Source organism: Haemorhous mexicanus, chromosome 5 (assembly GCF_027477595.1).
Source record: "Haemorhous mexicanus isolate bHaeMex1 chromosome 5, bHaeMex1.pri, whole genome shotgun sequence".
Taxonomy (NCBI): domain Eukaryota; kingdom Metazoa; phylum Chordata; class Aves; order Passeriformes; family Fringillidae; genus Haemorhous; species Haemorhous mexicanus.
In genome coordinates, this window is record NC_082345.1 from 24,015,188 (window position 1) to 24,026,144 (window position 10,957).

Genomic DNA, 10,957 nt, shown 5'->3' on the forward strand with positions numbered 1-10,957 from the left:
GTCTCGATCCTGCTAAAGGTTTTTTGTTTAGATAGTACAAAAATTATATTAAATACTACTGTAATATTTTATTTTAGCACTTTCAAGTCAAATATAAAAATATACTTAAAATACCCTATCAATGTAAAAAAATGCAATATAACAGAGAAAATCAGTTGTGTCCTAAAACTAGAGTGATTTTTTTCAGAATCATCCCATATTGCTGCTTTCAGTAAATCTCAACACAGGAATACAGACTGTATTTTTTCCAAAGGCATTTTAACAAACTAAGCCACCAACAAATAAGCATGCATTACACAAACAACAATTACTGAGATTAAAACTACAGTCCAATAAATTTGAAAAAGGGGAAAGTACAAACCACCAGTTTTCAAACACTTCAGCATACTCTTCTGTATTTTCTAAGCACTTTTGAGCAGGAGTGCTTTCTTGTGTTGGGAATTTCTGACACCCCAGCTAGGCTGGTTGATGGTGTGAAGAGTGACTGCTGATTGATGTCACTTGGCTACAAGAAGCTGCCACACTAGTCACAGTTATACTGGCAAAAACAGTGCTTTCAACTGAATTGCTTCCCTCTGTTGTGGAATTTATTTTTTGCATGAATAAATATCAATATTGTAAACACAAGGAATTCAAGATTTATGTGCAGTTTCATGGTTATAATCTTGCTGGGATGAATGGAGACACATTGCAATGGCTTGCATGAATAGAGTGCTGCAAAGGAGGGATACAAGCTCATTGGGAAGGGCATGTCAGAAGGACCTGGAGGTGGAGATACCTCTCATGAGGGAGGCATCAGAATGCATGAAGCTTACTCTGGGCATGGATGATGAGCGAAGCGAGAGCTTACAGGCACAGATTAGGGAGCAGACCAATACGGGTGACACTGTTGTGAGTGAGCATCTGCTACAGGGTACCTGGCCAGGAAATCAAGTGGATAAGGCCCTCTACAGACAGGGAGCAGCAACCTCACAATCACAGGCCCTGTCCTCATGGGGGAGGACTTAAACCACTCTGGTATCTGTAAGAAGGATAACATACCCAGGGATAAGCATCTAGAGTATTCCTGGAGACCACTGACAGATTCACGACCCAACTGATGATAGAGGAGCCAACAATGACACATTCTGTGCTGAACCTCATACTTACTAAAAAGGAAGGGCTCCTCAGAGACATGAAGGTCACAGGCAGCCTTAAGCTGCAGTGACCCTGGTGGCATTCACTACACCAACAGGAGGGAGAAGGGCAAAAAAAAACAAGATCACAGTCCTGGCATTCAGGATAGCAGATTTTGGTCTCTCTGGGGACCTGCTTGAAAATAGCCCATGGAAGGAAAGAGTGTCAGAGAATGCTGCTTGATACTCAAGGATCCAAACTCAAGAAACATTCATCCCGAAGAGCAGGGAGTCACACAAAAATGCCAGGAGGCCTATACAGGTGAAAATGGAGATCGTGGCAAAACTCAAACACAAAAAGAAAGCATACAAAATGAGGAAGCAGGAAGAGGCAGACTGGAAGGAGTACAGAGACACTGTCTGAGCATGCAGAAATGCAGCCAGGAAAGCCAGAGCCCACCTGGAGCTAAAACTAGTGAGGAATGTCAAGAATAAGTATCTGAAGGAAGGGTATAAAGATGGCAGAGCCAGATCCTTCTCAGTGATCCTGTTCAGTACCAGCGAAAGAAGCAACACACACAAACTGAAACACAGTCAGTTCAGTCCCTCTGAACATCAGGAAACACTTTTTTACTGTGAGGGTGACTAAGCCCTGGCACAGGTTGCCCAGAGAGATTATGGAGTCTTGATCCTTGAAGATACTCAAAAGTATGTGGATTTCATCCTAGGCAACTGGCTCTAGGTGGCCCTGCTTGAGCATGAGTGATGGACCAGATGGTCTGAAGCAGACCCTTCCAACCTCAACCATTACCTGACTCTTTCAAAGCACTGCTGTTACAGAAAACTCCCAGCCACAAACCAGTGTTTTGCTCTGGTTTAGACCAGCCTTCCTGATAATATATTGAGTATCCTTCAGGCACACTCAGTGTACTTGTGCTTCACCCAGCATGCAATGAGCCCTCTCTCAACCAGAGCCTCTAGGCATTTCAATAAAATGAATAAACAACTGCTTTCTGTATAACATTCACAATTCAACTAATTCAATCAGAATGTCAAGATCTCTTCTCAGATCACATTATTTTCATATACAGCAACTTAAAGTATGAAGTTAAGGACAAAAGGAAAATAAAAAATCTTAACGGAAACAAAACTTGGGCCTTTCTTAATATATCAGTGTCCAATAGCGGGACAGATGAAACTGAGGAACAAAACTCAAACACATTCAATAAAATATGCTTTAAAATTAATTATTTCCAAAATTCTGAATACTAACCTCAGATCCAGAAATCTTTACTGCTGATGCGTAATACAGCAATTTTTAAACTCAGAACAGAAATGGAAGAAACTCTCACTGTGAAAAATCTGAAGAGCTTTAGGATGCCTGAAAAAATTGCTCTCTATCAAATTTCATCATCTTCAGACACCTGACAAACATGGATTTACCTCAATGCTGTTTCTCTCATTCTCTCCACCCCTGCACCCTTAACAAACTTGCTCAGCAACATGGCACTGGTCTTTTTCAGTTACACTTTCTAGGTTGTTAGCACCACCTGCCCATAGACAAATTCCATATATTTAAAGAACAATAACCTCCAACTTTTAAATACCAAGCCATAAATTAATTTACTCCTTTAAGCATTTTCCCATTTCCTTCTTTAAGTGTTGTATTATTTTCCATTTTCGAGAAGTAAAACACACTCCTTTCTTCCCCTGGTCACAGCACTGCCTCTATATCAACAAAGAGTACTGGTAAATTTCACTTGGATCCATTTATTTTGTCTGTTTTCCATTTGTCAATTAACTTTAGCTTGTTTGTTCTAAGATGCACATAAATTCTGAATATTTACACAATATAATTATTGTATGCCAAGTATCATTAGGGACTTGGTTTCATCATCTAAAGCACAACTATATTAAACAGTAGTTATTGCCAAAGACAAGAACTATTCACATAGTTCACATGTTTAAGGCACAGGACAGTGACTCTTTCAGGAGACCAGAGTTCTGCTCTTTGCTTTTTTGATTAACCACTTAGGCAACTTTGCTCAAATCACTTCACCTGCAGTGCATCAGTTTGTTGTCAAAGAATGGGTTTATCTTTCTACACTGTCATTTTCCTCACTCTAAGCAGCTCTGAAAAGCATTCAGGAACCTACTGATTTATTTCCAGAGCACGTCTAAGACTAGGAAATTGGCAAAGTTATTCTGCATATGAAAAATACTGTCATCAGTTTCCATTCCATACATACTAGTGGCACAATATTACTATTTTTGCTCATCTTAATAAAGAAAAAATGTTAGGAACATATTTCTTCTCAACCCATTCACCAACTGTGCACAGTTAATTCACATTGCAACGGTAATATAAATCAAGATCTAAGCTTACTAAGCGGCACCTCACATGCTTTTAGTATATGATGCAGTTGGATATACCTCAGGTGCCAGGCTAGGAGTAGTGGCAATTGGCAGTATGAATAAATTGAGATTTTAAGTCCAACTTCCCCAGCACAGCACAAAAAAGCAAGAGGCAAGACTCTGGATAGCAACAGTAGAGATGTAAACCCCAAAACTGATAACCATATTGCAAGGCATTACTATGCAAGGTTCTCCACTCTCCAAACCAGCTGGAAAGCATCCTGATTTTGGCTGTGCAGGAATCATTCCCAAAACAAAGCCTTCATGTGGAAAGGAGGTGTTCCAACAATGAAGGATTACATGTCTAACCTGAACAGTGTAAGACTGAATGACCCCAAAAGTTTGCTAGAAGCTACTATTTTAACCTAGCAGCCTTTAAGCTGCAGTAGCATTATAGGGGGAACAAGGGAAAAGGCAGGCAGACAGTAATGTTTGGAAGGAAAGGTAGGAATTTAAGCCACTGTGGCTAAACTCCCTTCTTCACACCTGAGGTCTGAGAGCAACTATGGAAGGATGAGAATTTATTCCCATACACACTGCTTCTTTCTCAAAGTACCTGCTCATCACCAAATGGTTTGGCTTAGCCACTAGCACATCCTATAGTCCAATACACTCACTATCAGTGCTGATTTTTTTCCCTTTTTCTTCATTTGTAGCACCCCCATTTTGACGACACAAATCTCAAGGAGGAAGATATCGACAACTAAAAGCTTCTACCATTTCTTAAACTGATCATTTTTGCTTAGTGGAAGTTAATGCCAACATGCAGCTCTTCTAGTACTAAAAATTGTTCATGACATCACCACCTACTGATTTCTACTACTTGGAATAGTCACTGAAGAGGATCAGATTTCACATTAATGCAGTTGATATTAAAGAGTTCTGGAAGATCAAGATCAAGGACCGAAGTTATAACCAATCACAGCAACAAAAACATATCCACCTTTACAGGAGCCTCATTCTTCAATGCTCCAATTCTCTACTTCGATAAAACAGCATCTAATTGTACAGTATGCTCAATATGGAAAAATCCAAAAATACAGACAATTGCACCCTTTCAAAGCAGTAGGAACCATCTTTATCTCACTTAAGAATTCCCAAGCATGCCAGCTAATATTTTATCTTTGAAAATTTGTCTTACAGGAATGACAACCTACAGGTTTAAATCTGAGTTACATTCTAGAACCAGTCTTAGGACTGAAAAACAATGAGACTACAAAAATACAGAATTTAACCACTGCTTGAAGAGCTTCAAGGTGAATGCCAGTTCATTATATATAAAAAAAACCAGGAAGCCTCATACATCCCTTCTGTTAACAATGAAAGTTAATATTATTAAGATCAACATCATCTAAAGAACACATATTTGGGTATTAATTAATGCTAAAATTATGGGGTTTCATTTCTTATTTCTAACTAGTAGCATATACCTTTCCAGAACCTTCGACATGAAAAATATTGAATTAAGCAGATTCATACAGTGAAGTCTAGTAATTTTTAAACATAAAATCCCATTTGCAGTACTGATTAGAAGCAGCATTAACTGAAGACAGAAGGGAAAACAATCACCAAGAGAATTTAGTATTGAGGTTCAGGGGCACAGCAGGGAAATCAGAAAGAGGGAGACAATGAAATCTCATCAGTAGAAGACAGACTGAGAAAAATAAGTATCAGCTGAAAACATCACCTCATTTGACTAGTTCTCAATTCTTCTTGCTCACCCCACTCCACCATTCAGTGACACCTGTCATTCCACAATGAGAAATACTCAGATTTCCAAGCTGACAACTTAAATTCATTCCCAAGTCCATCTAGAAATTGCAAGTAGTTTACTATTTCAGTAAATAAATAAAAATTTACAACTCCTTCCCTTCGTTTCTCTCCCCTTTCTTTTGTGTCCTGCTAAAACAAAATCCTTCATTCTTCTTCGTATTGAAATGAAGATTCTTCAATTTCTAGTTTTCTCCCAGTCTTAAGTCTTAGCTGCCAAATGTCTACCAGCAGATAAAAACTAAAAGCTAATGGTAGTAGTGAAATGTTGATACTCTGTATGCTAATATTTCATTCTGGGATAAACTGTAGAGGAGCTATTGAGAGATGCAACTCAACAACTTAACTTCCCTGGAAGTTTTAAGCAGCAGAACATTTCTTGTGAAGGAAGCAGAGGGTTGCTTAATTTTTTAATTTTTTTTTTTCTTAACACATTTTCTTGTAACTCTCAATACATGTGAGTGAAAGCAGGTTAACACTGACATGGGATGGTGTCCCTATTTAAGAAAGCTCTGATTCTGGTGTTACCACTGCTACTTGCAGTTTGGCCAAACAACAGCAGATGAGAAATTGCTACAATTACTCTAATTTTCACAGATTTCTGGGAAAACAGAAAATCAACCCACTCTTCCTTGATCTGACCCTTGACAAGCTGCCCCTCAACCAGCACACATAGCCTTGGTCCTTACATGCAACTATTCTCTGAGGATTAAAAATTGCTATAGATGTGGACTAACAGAAGTGACTCATCAATACACAAAAATGCATGGGAGAAAAGTAGAGTGGCAATAGCACCTATCTTCTAGCATTCACTAGTCAAGCAACCAGAGCCATGAGGACAGGGAACTCGAGCCTTAAAAACCAATCTATTTCTTTTTATTATTCTCAGGCATACCTACCTTACATGGGGATTAGAGACGAAGGCTGCACTCCGCCTGCATCAGCTGAGATTTCCAGCTTCTTCCACCACCAGGGTCACATGATCAGATCTGACTTTTTGCTACAGTACAGGCTGGACATTGCTGGGGCTCTTTTTGATAATTTTAAGTGTAGCTTCTACCCAGTTAACCCCGCTGTTGTGGAAATAGTAGCTACAGCCAAGAAAGAAGGTGATGTGCATACTACTATAAACATTATCAGGCCTGGTCAGATCTGCAAATTAAAATGAGTAATGGAACTACTGTGCACAGTTTGCTTCTAATTCTGACACAGATGGCACTTAAACAAGGATTCCAGCCTTGGCAGATTTCTTCAAAGTCAGTGCCAAGGCCAGGATAATCCTTTCTAGCAATTTTCTCCTTGATTTTTGAGCTACCAACTTCCAAATAAAACAGAATTTCTTATCTGCTGTTCCCTTTCTACAGCCGTGCATTGAACAAGCTCTGACAAATACAAGACCTTCAAATACTGAACCAAGCAACACCAAAAGAGTAATGAAGCCCTAGAAGGTACAACCCTCATTTCTTAACCTTTATCTTCAGGTGGGTGTATCACAAGGAAGAGAAAAATTAGTGATTCAATGAAAAGGAAATTAAAAAAAGAAAAACTAAAAATATCTTCCTTGAGCTGGTTCTGACTCTCCAGCTCTTAAATTATGCCAAGTGTGGGATAATGAACAATGACTGTTTTTAAGGCCAGCATTAATCAACAATGGTTGTTTTTTAAAGTTAGCATTCACTACCAAAAGGAAGATGAGCCAAAGCCAGACAACAGAGCAAAAATAGTGCAATGGACATGTGTGCATGTTTACTTGCAATGGAAACGTGTGTACATTTCCCTGCAATGGACACTGTGTATGTTTCCTCACACAAAACTACTTTTGAGAAAGTTCTTTAGCCACAGCATTAGGCAAATAACCAACAGAGCCAACTCTGAAGAGAATGAAGAGAAGCTTACGAAGAATAACCAACTGCAAATTTGCACTGTTGCACTATGTTCTCTTCTGACACGAATCTTAATGTTATCACAGACACGTTACAGGAAAAGAAGATACACCAGAAATCTCATATCCTTAAAACAGACATTTTGTTAATTTATTCTAATAAAGATGATGAAAAGTCTTCTAAGCTGACAAGAGCTCATTAACATAGGCTTTCTTACAAGACAGGAAATAAGGATAGATACACATTTAAAAAAAAATTAATTGCTGTTCAGGGTCTAAATAAACACTCCCATCAACATCAATAGGAGTTTGCATGTAGAGAGAGTTTAGCATACAGTCCAAAGTTTTTGCAGTCAGATTATGAATTTTACCAATTATTAGCCTTTATAAACATCAGGCAAAAAAAAAAAAAGCTTGCTTTTTGTTGGTTTTATGTCTGTGTTTGTCTTTTTTAAGACTGCTCTTATAAGGCCACATAAAAAAATTAAAATAATCAGACAAAGGATAAAAGAGGAGAGTATTCCAGTAAGGGTCTATTAACAACTAATTGTTTATCCCAGGTTAAAACAAAAGCCACTCATTTGAGTAGAAAGTAGTCTCACGAGTTCAAAATCATTGTTTTTAAGAACACTTCAGTTCAGGGAGTTAAGGGCACTTGGAAGAGTCCTAATTTTACAGTTTTCTAAAATAATTAATTCAGAAGCAATATACTTTTACTAATATTAAAGTCCTATGCACTGAAATTTCATATCAAGCCTCTGACAGATCTTAATGTTCCCAACAGGCATGCAGTCATTCATCCCTACTCTGCACTTTGGCTTTCTGAGGACTGAACTCCGGAATTTCTGCAGATTGAGTGGCTGGCACAGAGAATTCAAGATATAAGTAATACTGTTTTCAGTGCTCCTTTATAGAAAACCAGTGCGTATTTCTCCGGACCTGAGAAAACTTACAATCTTCTCACATAATCCAAACAAAGAAAATAAGTTGTCATGTATATTTCAGACATTAAAAAAAAAAAAGTATCTTGCTCCATACTGCCAAATACCTCCAAGCTATGCTTTACCTACCAGCACCTGAGAAGAGGGTATATACTTCAAACACAAAAGATGCCACACACAACATAACCAAAAAATCATAAGAATTAAACATCAACAGGATGGAAAAGAGGCACCAACTACTACAGTAGACAATTAAAAGACAAAAAAAAATCAAAATCAACCTACCAATCCAATTATCCATCAGAGACTCTGCAGCTATTGCGGCTCTTACATGACTTGCAGCCTTTCTGATCAAGGGTCGTCACAGGACACCTAAGTGGTAAGAATTTCACATTTCAAACTTGGAATACCTTCCAGCAATAGCCAGTTTTCAAGAAGTATAGGGACACCTCTTTCACTTTTCTTCATTTTAAAATACTGAAACACAGTGAAGACATTCGATGTAAGGTTTTTTGTTAGCTTGTCCTATTCCTATAAGTAAACTAACCTCTGATCGTCTATCTCCTTTGAAGCAGGGAGCAAAATGACTTTGTTAGAAGATCCCTGCCCTTAACTCATCACCCAAGTTTCAACATATAATTTCTCCTCTAAGCTTGCAGCATAATTTCTTCCACAAGGCTAGAAAAAAGAACGTTTCATAGGTATCATCACAACAGTCTATGCATTTTCACCGCTGAATGAGGGGAAGAAGCCCACCCAAACCAGTCCCCCTAGCGACTCAGTGGGAGTCTGAAGAGATGAGGCAAATCACTACTCTGTCTTTTTGTGTGTGAGGCTAGCTTTCTATTTTTGCTTTGGGTTTTATTCCCTGGTAGAAGACATAACCCCTTATGGAAACTAGGCAACATTTTAACCCATTCATCAAATTTCCCTCTGCTTCTGAACAAGTTTAAAAAATATTTCGTACACAGAAAATTAAATCTGTATTCAGCAGATATCATTAAATAAAATATGCTGACCTGTTGGCAATTGCCAGGTCTAATTTTAACATAGCACTTTATTTAGCCTGGTGCTTTCTAGTCTTTCCAGCATTTCCAGCACTAAAACTGTCTAAAAAGAAGCTAAGAATATTTAAAAGACATTGGATTTATTGCTATTTCCAACCTGCCATCCATACCTTCCAGAATACATGCATGACAATCAGTGCTGTGAAAATGTTTCCTATCGTATTTTTAAGAGTGCTATGTGAAATACATACAGAAAAATGTAAACCTTCTAGTAACTGTTCAAATGCCTAAAGTGGCTAATTTTCATTTAAAAATGCACGTAGGGAAAAAGTAGGCTTTATATGCTGTGTACCAGTACCCCTGTTGTAAGTTGAACAAAGCAGGAGACATTGTACTGAGGTGAAAACACAAAAATCGGTTGTCTGATGCTCTACAAAGAAGAAAAACCACTTGCTTGCTAAAACTGGGCACAACAGAAAAACTAGGAATCTCTCCAAAAGTGTTACATAAGATATTGTCAAACTTCACGTCACCTCCACAGGGCCGCAAGTTGCTATTTTCCCCCCAGCCCCCGGTGCGCAGGGATTAATGATCTAAATGACACCCTTCTCGAATACGAGATAATGGCAGAAGCCTTCCCAAAGGAGCGCTTCTCGGGTTGCAGGCTCTCAGGGGAGGCTGGCGGGAGATTGGGAAGTCACCCTGCTCGGCTCAGCGTCCCAGCCGAACTCCGGCTCTGCCCCCGGGTCCCGTTCGGGCGGGCAGAGCGCTCACGCCCCGCGGCTCGACTCCCTCCGTCCCAGCCGCGGCCGCCAGCCCCGGCTCTCCCGGCCGCGGGCGGGGAGCAGCGGCACTCGGCGGGACTGGAGCCGAAGCGGGGCCGGGGCCGGGGCCGGCGCGCAGCGGGAGCGCAGCCCGGCCGGAGCAGAGCCAGCGAGCGGAGCAGAGCGGAGCAGCCTCCCTCGCCCGGGGGGAACGTGCCCCTTTGTGCCGGGAAGCGACACGCGCGCCTCCGCCTGAGCATCTCTTCAATTCCGGATCTGATGGGGCTAAAAATCCAGCACATAAAGCTGCCAGCCCTGCCCTCCGGACTCGGGTGCCCCCTCCCCCGGCTGCTGGAAGGGAGACACTCACCGATTGTTTCTTGCCCTCCCCCGCCCCTCGCCTCCAAAAGCAGCAGAGACTCGACAATAAGGTGCTTACCTTCCCCGGGTGGCTCCCGGGCCGGGCGCTCAGCGCCAGCCGCTCCGAGCAAGCAAGCGGTCCTTCCCCCTCCCACGCTCCAGGCGGGCAGCTCCAGCTCCGTCCTCGCAGCCCGGCGCTCCGGAGGTGTCCCAGCTGGCGCGGCAGCGGCAGCTCCACTCTCCGTGGGACGAGGAGCCGCTAACGGTGGGAGGAGGAGGAGGGCGGTGGCGAGGTCCCGACTCTTCCCGGGATGCGCCGCCGAGGTGGCCGCCTCCTCCGCCGCCCAGTTCAGCTCTCTCCGGGGCCTGCCCGACCCGCGCTGTCCCGAGGTGCAGCCCGGCCGCGTCCGTCCGTCCGTCCCGCTCGCCTTCCCCCGCCCCTCTCCCCGGCGGCGAACCGCTCGGCGCACAGGCCCCGCCGGCGGCCAGGAGGACCCAGGGGCAACGGGGGATTCCGGCCCAGCCTCCTGCCCGCTCCCCGGGGCCTGGTGCACACTCTCCGCGGGGAGAGGAGGCCCTGCCCCGGCCTGGCGATCAGCTCCGGGAAGGTCACCGGCACCGCGGAGCCGAGCACGGAGAGGCTCCCTCCGGCACCCCCGCGGTCGCCGCTATTGCTGCGGGCCCCGAGTCAGCGACCGCTGGG

The 10,957-nt window shown here is 42.2% G+C and overlaps 1 protein-coding gene across 4 annotated transcripts in view; it reads right to left on the reverse strand.

Moving 5' to 3' along the window:
- LARGE1 (LARGE xylosyl- and glucuronyltransferase 1) overlaps positions 1–10,472 on the reverse strand; it is a 280,599-nt gene extending 270,127 nt beyond the window's left edge. For all 4 annotated transcript variants that reach the window (XR_009486501.1, XM_059846294.1, XM_059846290.1 and 1 more), the window contains exons 1-2: positions 10,334–10,472; positions 8,409–8,495 (exon numbers count right to left, since the gene is read on the reverse strand). The gene's annotated coding sequence lies outside the window, so the exon portion shown is untranslated. The remainder of the gene's footprint in view (positions 1–8,408; positions 8,496–10,333) is intronic.
- Between the last annotated feature and the right edge of the window lie 485 nt (positions 10,473–10,957).